This window comes from Mesoplodon densirostris, chromosome 3 (genome assembly GCF_025265405.1).
Source record: "Mesoplodon densirostris isolate mMesDen1 chromosome 3, mMesDen1 primary haplotype, whole genome shotgun sequence".
Lineage (NCBI taxonomy): Eukaryota > Metazoa > Chordata > Mammalia > Artiodactyla > Ziphiidae > Mesoplodon > Mesoplodon densirostris.
The window spans coordinates 77124365-77138989 of NC_082663.1; the positions used below are offsets into that span (position 1 = coordinate 77124365).

General features: G+C 37.1%; 1 protein-coding gene across 5 annotated transcripts in view; it reads right to left on the reverse strand.

Moving 5' to 3' along the window:
• ARB2A (ARB2 cotranscriptional regulator A) overlaps positions 1–14625 on the reverse strand; it is a 436918-nt gene that overhangs the window by 158848 nt on the left and 263445 nt on the right. The gene's annotated exons all lie outside the window — the stretch shown is intronic.

A 14625-nucleotide genomic window follows, 5' to 3' on the forward strand; every position in this document is an offset into this window, starting at 1 on the left:
ACACAATATAAGAAAGCTTAATAAAAAAATTAGTTACAATACAGTATCTAGTGGCCTTGAATTTTATAGCTATGCCTTCACTCTTTCTTTGCATCAAATGTCTTTTCTCCCTCTAAAAAAGAGTAATTTATCATTTACTATTAATTTATTGTCTATCAAAAATACATTACTGCATTAAAAAAAGGGAGAGTTCTGAATGGTGATGAAAGCTCACACAGAAAACAATGCAAGCCACAATTCTAATACCAAATGATGCCTGTTGGCATTCTGAATTAAAAATGTCTCTCTCTTAAATTTCTTTAAACCCTGCATATGCACATCCCCTTTCACTAAACAGTACCTAATGGGAATCTAATTCACTGTTAATGCTGCCTCAGCAGCATTCCTGCACCTTAAATCTTTGTGCCTTGTGGTTTCTGCTTATGTAATGTGCAAATCTTAAAATCAATGTTGGTTATGAACATCATAATATTACTGCAAAAATTCACCTGGCAGTACCAATAATATTTTTTAAAGCATAAAATAATTCAATACTTCACATTCATTATTAAGCAGTTTACTACCTGCTTCTAGATTTTATTTTAAAAATAGATTCTCATTGGATTACAATGGCACTAGAATATAGAAATTTAAACTGACATTGGATAATAAACCCCCAAATTCCACAACAGTGAATCCACCTGGCTCATGAAGAACTTATATGTCCTTATTCTCATTTTCTAAACAGGAACACTTAGATATCTAGAAAGATTGTTGTTGAAGTTACTAAATAAGAACACCACACTCTTCTGGTAGTCTAAGAATATGTCTGCATTTAAAAATATTTGTGCTGAATTTTGTTTTGGTTGTTGTTGACACATGCTGACTTAAATTTAAGGTGGTAGTGTCTGAAAGCACTAGATATTGAGGACCATTTGTGAAATGATATAAAATTAAGAGTTGAAAAGGCTGAGGATTTAGTGCAAAAGTAGAAAATCTGGGGATTAAAATTCTACAAACCTGGAAAAATATACAGTTGATTGACTACCAGAGCGAAAAAACTTTGGTCTGTTTGTTCATCTGGCTGACATTTCACACAATGGATGGTGATGATCTGTAGCTTTTCTTCACATCACATCAAACCACATTAATAATCCAGCATGATACTCCCTTATATTGTTATAGTTCTTTACAGTTTAAAGAGCACTTTCATATTATATTACTAGAGGAGGGGAATGGTCAAATTCCAGAGGATCTCAATCAAGGGCTGTTTACAAATGAACCCAGAACAAAAAATTTCAAATATTTGGCTGTTTAGGATTAGTAGAATTTTAAATCGGTGAAAATCTTAACATTTTAGTTTTTCAGACTATTCTCCTGTTTGGCCTTGCTGCAACTGGTAGTACTGGAACTACCTGCAACTGCCATTTCCCTCCAAAGCCTCTGCTTCTTGCATCTGTTGGTGTGGTTCCTAGCTCCCATTCTCTCCCTTACTGCTTCCACTATGAATGAGCACTGACGAAAAATGCTGGAGAATGGCGGTGGTGGCGGTAGACTGAACACAGGAATCAAGACTGTTTAAGAGACAGACCTTAGATGGAACACAGTTAAAGCAAGGAATGGGTGGAGGCACAGCTGGGCAGGAAAACAACTTCCTTAAAAGTCCACAGTAGAAGACCGTGATAGTCTGGAAAACCCAGAAATCTGAAAGGAAAGAAGCCATATGACCGAAGTCCTACTATATGTCAATCTAAGGTGGAGATGTGGTTTTTATTAGGATCCATGGATATGAACACCTTTGAAATTCTTTGCAAAATTCTGTCTGTATGTGATATGAATATTTTTCTGGGAGAGGATGCTTAGCTTTCATTAGATTCTTAGAGGGATCTTAATTTCTAAAAATGGTAAGAGCTTGTGATCTCAATACCAATCTTTCAAAAAAGAAAGATGACATTATTTCTTTTTTGTTAAACTGTCTTCAGTATGGCAGTATGGTATTGGGTTGAATAAAAGTGAAAAAAAAATTTTGATAAGCCAGACATCAACATCCTAAAGTTTCATGGCTTAATTAATGTATGGTAAAATTAAAATATTGTTTGTTTTTCTTTGTGTGTATAATATTTGTTTCTATCTGAGTAGCACTTCATACATTTCAAAATGAATACATTGTCAATCTCATCTCACTTCACTCTGAAATAATATTGAAATGTATATAAAACTTGTATCATTTTCCCCATTTCAGAGGAGGAAACTGAAGCTGTGAAACTGGTTAAAGGCCACACAGATATGACTCTATATCTGTGGCCATGTAAAGTGACACAGCTCTGACTTGACCATGACTTTATGTCTTGTGTTCTTTCATTTGTATCACATGGGGTCTATTTCTCAGTAATATACTATTACACTCTTATATAAATAAACTCATTTGATTAATTCTATTTTCATATATACAATATTTCATTGACTTGGACATTTAAAAGAATGGTTAAAAAAAATCCAAATCCAAATCAGTAAAGAATGTTGAAATTCTGAAAATCATGCTAAGAAAAATCAGCCATGAGCAAAATCATACTATCAACAGCATTAAAAATTATTACTACAGTTCTTCAATAAATGATGTATAGGATAACAGGGAAAGTTAAATATTTCTATAAATCATATTGATGATTTGAGAATTAATACAAATATTTGATCCTGTCACCTGATATTTTTGTTTCCCCTTCCTAATTCTGTTCACCTATTCCATTTTTGTTATGATGTCTTTTCACCTTAGCTTATACACAATTAATCTGCTCTTTCCTTCATTGTACTGCCTGCTCCCAGTCTGACAAAATTAACCCAATAAATATCAAGTACTTGGAACAGTAAAAACATATACCATCTGTATGCAGGTTCATCTTATCATTAAAATTTTTGATGGGGTTGAAATTGAGAGAAAAAAAATACCTATTATTTTTTTCTTCCAGAGTAAGAGTAAGATTTTAAACATTAAGTAACTATAACAAGATAAGACAGCTTATCTGAGTTTAAAAGTACTTGGCGACATGGAGACCAGAGGACAAGAAGGGCAGAATGAGAGGGCCAGTCAGTGGCAGCTACCTTTGCTCCCCTCCATGGATATGGTCCCTCCACAGGGCTGCTACCATCTCTCCCCAGAAATCAGGTAGGCCTTTTCTGTCCACCTAACCTCCCTCACCATGCTTTCTCCAATGCCCTCAAATGATGTACCTGCTTACTATCTTCATAAGTACCTGGCCCAATTCAAATACTTCATGTCACCCTAAAAGTTCCTTAATTCCCTTTTTGTACCTACAAACTGTTTAACTTTTCTGTGGGTTTCATTTCTTCTAGAACTCTACCATGAGCTACTTTTAGCAAAGGAAAACATAAAGACTCTTTTACTTCCACTAAATCAAATGAAAAAGTTGCTGTCCATTTGTCTTAGCTTAGAAGATAAGCTTTTGAAGGCAGGGAAATGTTGATGCTGTAGGGATGCTCTACCATGAAATCTGTGGGGGTAGGTTCGTGTCTCTACTCCAGGGCCTTGGATTCTGGAAATTATAAATCCAACCTAATACGAGATTCAATACTCCCAACCTGAAAAAGAAGTGAACTCTGAACTGGGTTGTCTTCACCCTAACCTAAAAGAAGAAACAGATAATTTTATTTTCCCATATTTGTGACCCAGCAGCCACAGCACTCAGAATAAATATGTCTTATATTTTAAAGTCCGAGGGGACCTCCCGAAAGAGCCAGTGTGGCTTAGGGGTAGGGATGTATATATGTGCATGTAGACCCATATTTATATTTGCATATATATTTTAAACACGTTTTTGAGGGAAATATTTTAAAAGTCTTTCATCAGCAAAAGCCATTACTTTCTTTTTAAATTCTGACATGTGTTACACATATGTACTGTGAGGGTTACAGCATGTGAATCACTTGTACAGGAAAGAATATTCTCAAAGAAAATCAAATAACCCATGCTTCCTTCAGATGAAGATCGACACTACTGTACGTTTATAAATTTGAAGATCATTACTACTGTATGAGCATGAATGAATCCTCAGTCTGGTTAATAGCACGGTTGAGATTTGAGATGTCTTTAAAAAAATACATATGCATATAAATAGATTAGCTCCCTCTAGAGCTTCTCAAGTTAAGATTTCAGATTAAGTTGTTCCAAAGTTCGGAAAGTATGAAAAGCTGATACCTTTTCACATTTTTGTTATGCAGATTATAATTACACTCAGTGCTTCTACTCAAGTGAAGTCTTTATGTGGTTCGACAAACTCTGGTATTTTACCACAAGCCTCTCCCATCATTTTACAGTTCTCCCTGTATGTTCCCTAGCGAGTGGTGCACTGTCCGCTGTGCTATCAGGCCTACCAGGTTAAAAATGTGCCCTGGCCATTCTGACTGGTGTGAGATGATATCTCATTGTAGTTTTGATTTGCATTTCTCTAATGAGTAAAGATGTTGAGCATCCTTTCATGTGTTTGTTGGCAGTCTGTATATCTTCTGTGGAGAAATGTCTATTTAGGTCTTCTGCCCATTTTTGGATTGGGTTGTTTGTTTTTTTGTTACTGAGCTGCATGAGCTGCTTATAAATTTTGGAGATCAATCCTTTGTCAGTTGCTTCATTTGCAAATATTTTCTCCATTCTGAGGGTTGTCCTTTGGTCCTGTTTATGGTTTCCTTTGCTGTGCAAAAGCTTTTAAGTTTCATTAGGTCCCATGTGTTTATTTTTGTTTTTATTTCCATTACTCTAGGAGGTGGGTCAAAAAGGATCTTGCTGTGATTTATGTCATAGAGTGTTCTGCCTATGTTTTCCTCTAAGAGTTTGATAGTGTCTGGCCTTACATTTAGGTCTTTAATCCATTTTGAGCTTATTTTTGTGTATGGTGTTAGGGAGTGATCTAATCTCATACTTTTACATGTCCCTGTCCAGTTTTCCCAGCACCACTTATTGAAGAGACTGTCCTTTCTCCACTGTACATTCCTGCCTCCTTTATCAAAGATAAGGTGACCATATGTGCGTGGGATATCATCTCACACCAGTCAGAATGGCCATCATCAAAAAATCTAGAAACAATAAATGCTGGAGAGGGTGTGGAAAAAAGGGAACACTCTTGCACTGCTGGTGGGAATGTGAATTGGTACAGCCACTATGGAGAACGGTATGGAGGTTCCTTAAAAAACTACAAATAGAACTACCATATGACCCAGCAATCCCACTACTGGGCATATACCCTGAGAAAACCATAATTCAAAAAGAGACATGTACCAAAATGTTCATAGCAGCCCTATTTACAATAGCCCGGAGATGGAAACAACCTAAGTGTCCATCATCGGATGAATGGATAAAGAAGATGTTGCACATATATACAATGGAATATTACTCAGCCATAAAAAGAAATGAAATTGAGCTATTTGTAATGAGGTGGATGGACTTAGAGTCTGTCATACAGAGTGAAGTAAGTCAGAAAGAGAAAGACAAATACTGTATGCTGACACATATATATGGAATTTAAGAAAAAAAAATGTCATGAAGAACATAGGGGTAAGACAGGAATAAAGACACAGACCTACTAGAGAATGGACTTGAGGATATGGGGAGGGGGAAGGGTAAGCTGTGACAAAGTGAGAGAGCAGCATGGACATATATACACTACCAAACGTAAGGTAGATAGCTAGTGGGAAGCAGCCGCATAGCACAGGGAGATCAGCTCGGTGCTTTGTGACCGCCTGGAGGGGTGGGATAGGGAGGGTGGGAGGGAGACGCAAAAGGGAGGGGATATGGGAACATATGTATATGTATAACTGATTAAATTTGTTAAATAAAAAAAAAAAATGTGCCCTGGGCCAAGAGGCCTAATCAGCTGACAATGGGTTTGGTAGAGTCTTTTCTGTTAACGTCTTCCTGAAGACTCTTTTGTACAAGTCTATCCCAATAGCATACCACCCACAGAACAAATATCTTTGCTGCAACATTAGAACTTTGGTTCTGTCACCCAAGGCTCTTGAAGCACCTCTAGTGATTATAATGACATACGTACACACTCTGGTAGATGAAATATGAAGACTAAACTGCCCAGCCGGAAATTCAGACAAGTAGGACACTCAGCTCTCACATGTTACAGTTCACACTTCTCATCTGCATTCACCTTTTTTTTTTTTTTCCTCCTTCAAAAGTAGAAGCTTTCAAGTAAGCAGCCTTCATAAGGAGTGCGGTGGTTAGATTCAAGGACCTTGGAGTCAGATTCCCTGGGTTCAAATCCCTGCTCTGCCACTGCTGGTAGTAACACTTTGAGTGAATTATTTCAACTTTTTCAGTGTCTCTATTTCATCACATGTAAAAGGGAGATAATAAATAAACTAAGTCATAGAGTTATTGTGAGATGACATGAACTAAACATAAAGCAACTTGCAGAGCACCTGACACACGGTACACAATTATAGTAGAGGATCCCACAAAAACATACAATGCAAACTACGCCTTATGTGTAAACTAGCGCATTCTCCTTTCTCAATGTAGAAGGTAACAGAAGCTTAATTTAGAATGCATTTAATGACAATATTATTTTTTAAAGGGTCATAGATCCATAAAGGAAAAAAATTTATGAAGGGCTGCTTTTTCCTTAGAGTATGTGGTTCAATAATTCTAAAATCACCTGTCTGAGGAGTAGAAAGAGCCGATTATTGCGTCTGTTTAAAATCCTGTAATCAGAATACTAGACCAGTAATAGCGCCATGCTAAAACAATTGTTGAAGCCATACTGTGGCAACCTCACTTTCTGGGCACCAGCAAACCCTTTCAGAATTACTGGGCTGGCTCCAAAGCACAGAGCCATGGCTCCGCGGTGCCAAGCTGGCAGAGAGAGAGTCTCTTTACTGCTGTTTTTTGCATAAAAGGGAGTGTAGCTGACTGTATTTTTAAAAAGGTAATCACAGAGATATGAAGTATGTCCAGAGGAAGGCAGTATAGTGTTGTAGTTAAAACACACATAGGCTTTGGAATAAGATGTCTTTAACATTTTTTATTTTTGGTTATCATTATAAGAATACAAAAATGGGAATAATAAATTTATTATTAATCAAAACTAATTATAAGAATAACAAAAGTGGGAGTCACTTCATAGGGTGGCTGAAGGATAAATAAGGCATGTAAGCAATCAATACTGTCGGCTAGTATTATTATTACCTTGACATTCGTTTTTAATTTCTAAAATGTATCCTTCCTTTTAGATATGGTTATCTATGTACTCTTCAGTGACATCAACATTTGTGCTGATAGGGTAGCAGTTAAGAAGTGTCATACAGTCACTGCACCCACCTCCACCCCAACTTTCTCCATTATGTAAAGTGATTTGGGCTTGCTTAAATGTTTTCAAAGGAAATAATCACGTATAAATAGGATAATCACACATTCCAGATAGTCCAAGACAGTCCTGGTTTATGCCTGTTGACCTGGTATAGTTATTAATAATGTCCCCTTTCACAGTTAAAAGTGTTTTGGTTTGGATAGTAAATTATATGGTCACTGAATGTATAATACAGAAGTTAAATGTCACTCTAGCAAATGAGTAAATCTTTGTGCTCAATGCTTAGCAATTTAAGGATACACCTAAACCTAGAGAGTTGTCACTAAAAAAGAAAGCATGTAGGAAAACATACAAGAAATATTTCCCAAAGTTCCTAAGTTCCAAACTTAAGGGCAAGCCTCAGCGCTGTGCGGCCCCTCACAGATGGACATGCAGCCTCACACCCTGGGTAGGTAAACATGGCCAGCTGGAGCTCCACTGTAACAACAGGATAAGACAACATTCTCTTTTCCTGTGCTTTGAAGCCCTAGCTTCAATTCTTACAACCTTTGTCTAATTTCAGGAAGGAAAAGGCTCTCTACAGGCAAGAACCCCAAGGGATAGGGTATGTAAACTGAAACTTCTTGGGTCACATGCATTTATGAAGATAAGTCTCCAGCCACCAGTTAGGGAATGGCAAGTTATGATTTATTATTGCAGGCGGCCAGAAGAGAGCAGTAATAACTTCCTTTTCCTTTCCTGCCTAGACCATGCTGCCACGTGCAGACTCCTTCAACAACAAAAAAAGCATGTGGAAGGTAGGTTGAAAAGAAAAAGAAAAAAACAAAACAAAACAAAACAAAACAAATATTAAGTGACTGACAATCTGGGAGGTGGGAAAGAAGACCAGTGCCTTACAAAAACACATGATGTGAGAAAAAAAGCCACAGTATGAGAAACTTAATTAATCAAGAAAACAGCAAGTTAATTGTAAGAAAAAAAAATAATAAAAGAGGTCACAGATTAAAAAGCCAGTGTAAGACTTCATCAATGTGACTTATTTGATTAAAATGTTTTATTATGTAATGTTAGAAGACTGACCATAAGTTGGCAAGATATTATAAAATACAGATTTGAAAATTACAATGAATATATATGAAGTGGATATATCATAAAAGTATAAGTAAGGACTAAAAACACTGCCAGTCCAAAACACTAAGGCAGGCTTAGCAAAGGAGATGTTTAAATGATGACAATACACAGTCTTAAATGGAAAAACGAGAAAACTTTTGAAAACTTTATAAATGTACTACATACCAAGAAATGTTTCTGATGCAAATAGGTAGTAAGCATGTTCACAATACTAAGTTCAAAAATCACTTATGAGCCTTTAGTAATTGGTATATACTATAAATACTTTGGAATATTATAGGTTCGGCAGGGGCAGGCATACACATTCATCTGGGAGAGTGTTAATATACTTAAGTTTGAAAGCATAGCATTTTCTTTAGGTCTGGGAAAAAGAAAGAAAAAGGGATACAATTTCCTGCCACAAAGATACACAGTAGATAACTGAGTGCAGGAGATCATGTTATTTAACAAATTTCTCTTAAAAGCCATTACCTTAGGTGTGAGGTGATGGATATGTTGATTGGCTTGGCTGTGGTTGAATATTTCACAATGTATGCAGATACTAGGGTCATCAGGTTGTACACCTTAAATATACACAAAATTTAATTGCCAATTATACCTCGCTAAACCTGGGAAAAAAACATCTACGTTGAATTTCCACATAGATGTTGGTGCATCTGAAATTTCATTAAAGTTTTCAAAGTTATTCTACAAATTTAACAATATTTTTATAAAAAATTCAGGTTCCAATTATCAGTATTGTTTTCAACATATTTTAAAGGCTGCATACTCTGTTACCTGGCATAAACAGGAGGAGCGATATTCTAATTTATCAACTGTTCTAGGTAATACAATATTACCATTAGGTTGATTTTTGACCTTTGGGAAGAACTCACAATTCAGGAAGGAAGCCAGGTTCAGATAAATTCTGTAGAGACCCTTAATATTCTGAGTATTTATATATAGACTATCTCTTTAGATAGAACAATTTCTTTTAAAATAGATTGGTAGTTGAGGGATTATGGACCTGTTTTATAGATGAGGAAAGTGATGCTTAGAGAAAGTGACTTGCCCATATTCACACAGTATGTGGCTCAGCTAAACCTATTAATTCCAAATCCCGTGTCTTTATACCATGGCTATCTGTATATAATACCCTACATTTTTTCCAGCTGAAATACTTATTATACTGGTAATGATTTGTTCACTATCTTTCTTCCCCACTGAAATGTAGGCTCCCAGAGGGGAGGATCGTATTTGCTGGGCCAACACCACATCTCTTTCCCTACACAGTGACTGGCACATAGTAGGTGCTCAAAAATTATTTGCGGAATGAATGGAGGTGCTATTTACAAAATGGAATAGATCAGGGAAAGGGATGGTTAGGAAGTTACAGCAACGTCTGGTTTGGCATATTTAGAAACAGACCATAGGTTGGGTTCCCCAGGGAACAGACTCTGAGATGGAATTTAGCATGCAGGATGTTACAAAGGAGTGCCCTTAGGATCAACACCTGAGGAAGGGAGGGGAACAAAGCAAGAATGGGCAGAGAGAAGTCAACATAAGATGCAGGTCCCAGACAACCTTGCATAACCCCAGGGGAGCTCTGGACCTAGAATGACCCTTCAGAGTCATCCCAAGTTGGGCCCAGATGGCTCGGCCCTTAATCTCCCACACTGTTCTGTCTTTGAATATGGATCCCCAAGCAGCCAAGGAAATCTCTCAAGGGGCTGACAGCTGAAAGCAATCTCAGGACTTGGGGCAACAACTCCTTTATTGAAGGAGCTACTAGGCAGTATGTCACAATGGCCACCACAGGCCAGAATTAAAATTAAGCATTAGCTTTGTCCATTCAAATCTAAATTATCCTTCCAATATGTCTAGCACTCTATTGTCGTATTTTTGTACTCAAGCTTACATTATGATTTAACTGATATCTATGAGATCAAGTAAATTTATCTTACATTTTAGGTCTCACATTCTGATGCTGTATTATCTATCTCATCAAATTTTGCAATATGTCCTCACTAAAGATTATAAAGGGAAAAACACACAATTAAAAGACACAGAAGGGCCTCCCTGGTGGCGCAAGTGGTTGAGAGTCCGCCTGCCGATGCAGGGGATACGGGTTCGTGCCCCGGTCTGGGAGGATCCCATATGCCGCGGAGCGGCTGGGCCCGTGAGCCATGGCCGCTGAGCCTGCGCGTCCGGAGCCTGCGCGTCCGGAGCCTGTGCTCCGCAACGGGGGAGGCCACAACAGTGAGAGGCCCGCATACCGCAAAAAAAAAAAAAAAAAAAAAAAAGACACAGAAGCATTGACCATTGAAAAGCATAGAGAAATTAAAATCACAAATTGCAAAAGTTATCCTATAAATCTACTGGGAAATAATTTGATTTTCTGAATTTCAAATGAATTGTATATGTCAGATAAAGCAAGGTATACTTGTGATTTCAAACCTGAATGGAGTTACAAAATAACTCCAAACTTCAAATAAAGAATGCAATCATCACTACTTAATGTCTGCTATGATTAACTCACACCTGGTAGTATTGGGAGGGAAAAAGGCAAGGTGAGCATGGACAGAAAGGTTTCATCATAAAAGTAGCTATGTTAGCTTTTCAGATCTCAGCCTTTATTTCCTATAATAAAAGGAAAATAAGCAAAGAGTTATATAAATTTTGGGACTAAAGACATTTGTGATTTTGATTCTTTTCCAGATCTCACTTACACTATAGCCTCAGACATTTCTGAGTTTTTGCCTCTAGAAATTCAGGTTAATCTTCATTTGATCATATTTCTTCAAATGTAGTCTCAGGTTTATGTAGAAATGGTGTGGCACTGGTCTTATTTGCATATGTTGGGGGGGTCTTACTTTTAGATTCTAGTGTAGGCACTGACCCATTGACATAGTAAAGTAAGACCACCAAAATGTTTTTAAAAGAGAATGTGTTAATCAACTGTGGGTTATTAGACATTCCGCTGAGACACTGAAGAGACAGAACAGAAAGAGCAGGCCACTGATGGAAAGGCTGTGACCAAGGAGGAATTTCAGGGTGAATGGACTGCTCCAGCTCCCAAACCTCCTGCTACTCCACCCAAGCTCATGCCTGAAGGTGCAGGTGCCCTCTGTGCCCACCCAGCAGTTCCCTCCTGAAGACGCAGCCTCAGCCCGGCCGCCATGGACACATCAGCAGTCCCCAAGCCCAGCCCACTGAATGGGTTTCTGAACTATGAGACAACAAGATTGATTCCGTAGGAAAGCACAGGCCTTGAGAAATCAGCTTTGACTTCAGGCTAGAAGACAGTAGAAGCAAGAAGAACTACAATCCTGCAGCATGTGGAACGGACACTACATTCACAGAAAGATAGACAAAATGAAAAGGCAGAGGACTATGTACCAGATGAAAGAACAAGATAAAACCCCAGAAAAACAATTAAATGAAGTGGAGCTAGGCAATGATCCAGAAAAAGAATTCAGAATAATGATAGTGAAGATGATCCAGGACCTCGGAAAAAGAATGTAGGCAAAGATCGAGAAGATGCAAGAAATGTTTAACAAAGACCTAGAAGAATTAAAGAACAAACACCTGGAAGGGTGCTGTTTGTTTGCAAGCCAGAAGGAAATGGCACGATATATTTAAAGTGATGGAAGGGAAGAACCTATAACCAAGATTACTGTACCCAGCAAGGATCTCATTCAGATTCGACGGAGAAATCAAAAGCTTTACAGACAAGCAAAAGCTAAGAGAATTCAGCACCACCAAACTAGCTCTACAACAAATGCTAAAGGAAATTCTCTAAGTGGGAAACACAAGAGAAGAAAAGGACGTACAAAAACAAACCCAAAACAGTTCAGAAAATGGTAATAGGAACATACATATCGATAATTAACTTAAATGTGAATGGATTAAATGCTCCAACTAAAAGACACAGAATGGATACAAAAACAAGACCCATATATATGCTGTCTACAAGAGACCTACTTCAGACCTAGGGACACATACAGACTGAATGTGAGGGGGTGGAAAAAGATATTCCATGCAAATGGAAATCAAAAGAAAGCTGGAGTAGCAACACTCATATCAGATAAAATAGACTTTAAAATAAAGAATGTTACAAGGGACAAGGAAGGACACTACATAATGATCAAGGGATCAATCCAAGAAGATATAACAAATATAAATATATATACACACCCGACATAGGAGCCCCTCAATACATAAGGCAAATGTTAACAGCTATAAAAGAGGAAATTGACAGTAACACAATAATCGTGGGGGACTTTAACACCTCACTCACACCAATGGACAGATCATCTAGACAGAAAGTTAATGAGGAAACACAAGCTTTAAATGACACAATATACCAGATAGACTTAATTGATATTTTTAGGACATTCCATCCAAAAACAGCAGACTACACTTTCTTCTTAAGTGCACACGGAACATTCCCATGATAGATCACATCTTGGGTCACAAATTAAGCCTTGGTAAATTTAAGAAAATTGAAGTCATATCAAGCATCTTTTCTGACCACAAGGCTATGAGATTAGAAATAAATTACAGAGAAAAAATGTAAAAAACACAAACACATGGAGGCTGAACAATACATTACTAAATAACCAAGAGATCACTGTAGAAATCGAAGAGGAAATCAGAAAATACCTAGAGACAAATGACAATGAAAACATAATGATCTAAAACCTATGGAATGCAGCAAAAGCAGTTCTAAGAGGGAAGTTTATAGCTATACAATTCTACCTCAAGAAACAAGAAAAATCTCAAATAAACAATCTAACCTTACACCTAAAGCAACTAGAGAAAGAAGAACAAACAAAACCCAAAGTTAGTAGAAGGAAAGAAATCATAAAGATCAGAGCAGAAATAAATGAAGTAGAAACAAAGAAAACAATAGCAAAGATCAATAAAGCTAAAAGCTGGTTCTTTGAGAAGATAAACAAAATTGATTAACCTTTAGCCAGACTCATCAAGAAAAAGAGGGAGAGGACTCAAATCAATAAAAATAGAAATGAAAAAGGAGAAGTTACAAAAGACACCACAGAAATACAAAGCATCATAAGAGACTACTACAGGCAACTCTGTGCCAATAAAATGGACAACGTGGAAGAAATGGACAAATTCTTAGAAAGGTATAACCTTCTAAGACTGAACCAGGAAGAAATAGAAAAGATGAACAGACCAATCACAAGTAATGAAATTGAAACTGTGGTTAAAAATCTTCCGACAAACAAAAGTCCAGGACCAGATGGCTTCACAAGCAAATTCTACCAAACATTTAGAGAAGAGCTAACACCCATCTTTCTCAAACTCTTCCAAAAAACTGCAGAGGAAGGAAACTCCCAAACTCATTCTATGAGGCCACCATCACCCTGATACCAAAACCAGACAAAGATACTACAAAAAAAACTACTAGAGCTAATCAATGAATTTGGTAAAGTTGCAGGATACAAAATTAATGCACAGAAATCTCCTGAATTCACTAATACACTCCTATACACTAACAGTGAAAGATCAGAGAGAGAAATTAAGGAAACAATCCCATTCACCATTGCAACAACAACAACAAAATACCTAGGAATAAACCTATCTATGGAGGTAAAAGACCTGTACTCAGAAAACTATAAGGAATCAGACTCCCTGACTTCAGACTATACTCCAAAGCTACAGTAATCAAGACAATATGATACTGGCACAAAAACAGAAATACAGATCAATGGAACAGGATAGAAAGCCCACAGATAAACCCACGCACCTATGGTCAACTAATCTATGACAAAGGAGGCAAGTATATACAGTGGAGAAAAGACAATCTCTTTAATAAGTGGTGCCGGGAAAACTGGACAGCTACATGTAACAGAATGAAATTAGAACACTCCCTAACACCATACACAAAAATAAACTCAAAATGGATTAAAGACCTAAATGTAAGACCAGACACTATAAAACTCTTAGAGGAAAACATAAGAAGAACACTCTTTGACATAAATCACAGCAAGATCTTTTTTTGACCCACCTCCTAGAGTAATGGAAATAAAAACAAAAATAAACAAATGGGACCTAATGAAACTTAAAAGCTTTTGCACAGGAAAGGAAACTATAAACAAGACGAAAAGACAACCCTCAGAATGGGAGAAAATATTTGCAAATGAATCAATGGACAAAGGATCAATCTCCAAAATACATAAACATT